Source organism: Zalophus californianus, chromosome 7, assembly GCF_009762305.2.
Source record: "Zalophus californianus isolate mZalCal1 chromosome 7, mZalCal1.pri.v2, whole genome shotgun sequence".
Lineage (NCBI taxonomy): Eukaryota > Metazoa > Chordata > Mammalia > Carnivora > Otariidae > Zalophus > Zalophus californianus.
The window spans coordinates 38203526-38207344 of NC_045601.1; the positions used below are offsets into that span (position 1 = coordinate 38203526).

The window sequence follows — 3819 nt, forward strand, 5'->3', positions numbered from 1 at the left end:
ACATTCACTTTATTCAATCTGCCAAGCCATAAGGCCCTTTGAAAACGGCCACTTCTTTTATACTTATAAAAAACATGCCATTTAGTTGACTTCTCTTGACTTTTTCAAGTGTTTGTTTTGAAGTTTCATTTATACAGGAACTAGGCATAATCACCAATAAATTTAACTTTAATAACTCAGACCCTGGGAGCCTTTCCTGGTTGGCAAAAACTTCCCTACATGCTGCAAATCCTCCTTATGGGATATCCTATTTCTTATCTGGAGTTGAAAGTCAGGATTAATCCAGATGATTAAGAAAATCTTTCTAAAAGATACCCTGCATCCTCTTTAAAATTAAACTCTCCTTGGAAGTTTCCTTTCTTTTCTTACTAAAATCATAATGTCAATGATAAAAGTAAAAGTAGATCACAGGAGTTTGGGTGTTTTCCCTAGGTATTTTTAAAATTCAAAGACAGTGCAATCCTCCCTGTTTCTTAGACCACAAAAATCACATTAGAATATAATTTTCAGTCTAATTACTAATATTCAATATTCATTTTACAATGTATTCAATATACTAAAGAAGTTGCAGGAGTATATAAAGGAAAAGTTTTTGATTCTTTCAATGAAATTATCCATTTGAAAAGTTCCCACATCCTATGTACCACATATATGTGCTTCAGGAAATACACGTACACACACACACACACACACACACACAATTCACCTGCTCTGTAAATTCTGAAAGCCAGAAACTCTTCTGCAGATAGCATTACTGAAGATTTCCCTCCCTTCCTTTTTGCTTTCTAAGGCCTGGAACTCCACGGCTCCTTCCCAGACAGTCAGATATGCTATAAAAAGTAACATCAGCCATGGGGAATATAGAGGGACAAGGGATATGCCATAAACAGGGACAAACATCTTCCTCTATGCAAACCTGCCAGATCCCTTTAAGCAGAGAACTGCTCCTTGTCTCCACTGTGGCCCCTTTTTCCTGTCCAGGGACCAATGAACTGGGGCTTTCCCTCCTAAGTGACCCACCGTGAGAGGCTTAGATAAGGCACGAAGTTGCCCTCAATAGACTTCAAACCCCCACCTCTGGAACAAAGTGGAAAAGTTATACTTTTGTTAGCACTCTATCAAGGAGAAAAAAACCCAAGGAAAACATCCACTGGACAAAGCCTACTTTGTGTGCCGAGAAACCCTGATCCTGGACTATTGTCTCTGGTCTTATTTATGCAAGAAATGACTTTTCAGAGTTTTAGCAAAATTATCAGCAGGGCAATTATAATACTCTATGTTTATTTGGTTAGTACACTCTCTATTATCTAGGGGAAGAAAACATTCAAAAAATTTTCTTTAAACAAAAAGTTACAGAGGAAAGAATAAAATGTTCATTTCTGAATAGGAAAGCTCTCACTTGTGAAATGCCCTGATATGATAAGAAATGTACTTTATGCCAAACCTTATGAAACTTATTCTATACATGTGCTGTGTAGACATATCATATGCTTATGCTTTTTTATTATGTAGTATATATATGTATACATAATATACATTATGATTCCAACAATTTATGTGTAAGCAAGTGCATCTATGAGACCCAATGCCTTTTCCTGACTAACCCCAAATCCAAGTAGACTTTAAATTATATGTAGTGCTTTCAGTTTGTGGGAGAGGCAAAGAGCACTAGAGCACAGAGAAGGAGCGGGGTACGCATGGGTTTAGGGGATCCGTGGTCCAGGTTCTGAGTCTCAATTCCACACTTCACTCATTAATAGACCCTAATAAATATGATTTTATTTTGATTTTTGAGCTGTAATATTAGGATAACCTTAATATCTCCCTTACAGACCTGCAGTCACACATGTAAAAACCTCCATTGCAAAGTAGGCATGAGAAATAAGCTTTAAAGATGGTTAAGTGCCAGAGGTAGGTAACTGCAGAGTGACTTAATTTTCTTTCTGCCTCCCCTGGAGAGGACAAGGGGGTCTTGAGAAACCTTTGCTATAATATGCCAGTGAACTTTTAAGCTAAAATCTGTCATCCACTCAACAAACATCTATTAGTGATTCTGGGCCAGGCTCTGTATCAGATACTAGAAGAGTTCTGCAAAGTGATTCAGGGAGCTGCAAACGTTTGATTTGAATTTTATTTGAGAAAAGAATAGAAATGGCAGGTGTGTTTGATGAGCTGTTTATTAACTCTTTTTTTAAGATTTTATTTATTTACTTGAGAAGGAGCATGAGCGGGGGGAGGGGCAGAGGGAGAAGAGGGAGCAGACTCCCCGCTGAGCAGGGAGCCTGACTTGGGGCTTGATTCCAGGACCCTGGGATCATGACCAGAGCTGAAAGCAGACTGTTAACTGACTGAGCCACCCAGGCGCCCCTAAATTAACTCTTTTGACACCACTAATGTCTTAACTTGTACACTCAGGTTAACTCATTTTTGTGTAGACTCAGAATATAACTTCTCCTGCCTTCTCTGAAAATATTTTTATTTCTAAATGTGCCATTGAGTAGGAACATAATGATGCTTAAATGTTCCTTTAAAAATTCAGGCCCACCCATGTGTGCTCATGTATAAGCACGCAACTGTGTTATATGAATGCTGGGCTCGGTTAAACGCTGTGTCAGGCCTGGGGATCTGCCCAGAACATGCTCTGTGCCCTATGTAACTACAGGTTCGTGCAAAAACAAATGACAAGCTACCTTATTCGACAGTTTACGACACCATAAACTTGGGTGCTTCTCTTCTGGCTTTTATATTTACAAAAAGGAATGAACAGTTATTACATTATTACTGATGATACAGTTTTTGAAATGAAATATTCCTCCCCACTTTTTCAGAGAGTATGTGGAGATTGCAAGGGGAGCTCTGCGAAAGTGTTACCCTTTGTAAAGGCTTCTGCGGTTGAATTAGGATTTTATTCTTAGTACTGTGCAACCAAGACGAAATCCAGCAAAAAATGAAATACTGAGACTGATTTCAAATTACTTTCTAGCTTTGCGCAGTGGCAGTTTCGCAGCCAATGAGGTTTATCCGAGGCGCGATTATTGCTAATTCAAATTACTTTCCAAATAAAAATACTGGTTGTGCTCAATGATGATTTAGTAATAAGTCGATGTTATAAATTAATTATATAGAAGAAATACACTAGTAAAATAATGTTTTGTCTGTTTCTATGCCGGGGCGTCAAGTGCTATTGAACAAGTATGGAAACCATGGCTTGAGGTATGACTTTCTCCAAAAGGAAGGTCATGGGAAGAGAGCAGCAGAAGTGCTGCAAAAGTTCTGCTTAACACAATGCTATTTTCATTGTTTCTGGAAAAAATGGAAATGTAAGACCCAGACATGTAGCTTGAATGGTAACACGGACAGAAGTGTTCTATATGACATAAGTGAACGTTGAATAGAATTTGGATGAGATAGTCTCAAATCATGTTTTACTCATTTTATGCATAAGATCCCTTTTGTAAAAGCATTTTCATATTGCATCTGTCCCTTCCCGTAGACTCAGAACCATGCATATATCTGGACAAGGCTCATGTGGATTCTTCTGGTTCTGTGGGGCTTATTTCTCCTTTAACTGAAATGTCAATTTGTCCTTGATTTTTTAAAAAATTGTGAGAAACATCACTTGGATGTTCAAAAACGAAAGCACAAGCTTTATAAATATTCCTGTGGGAATGTTTCCCTGCTGTGGTCAACATTCAGAGTGGACTACATTCACAGTGTCCATCATTGTTCTATTAAGACCAAGGAGTAAATATCACTTCCTGTTTCTGGATCCTACAAACTGAAAGGAAGGAAAGAAGAAATAGGGAGCGACCTGCCGGC

The 3819-nt window shown here is 38.3% G+C and overlaps 1 non-coding gene across 1 annotated transcript; it reads left to right on the top strand.

Annotated features, from left to right (window-relative positions):
• The first annotated feature begins 2981 nt into the window (after positions 1-2981).
• On the top strand, positions 2982-3117 carry LOC113928209. The gene has a single exon (XR_003521867.1). It is a non-coding gene; the product is annotated as a U4 spliceosomal RNA (small nuclear RNA).
• Positions 3118-3819: the final 702 nt, after the last annotated feature.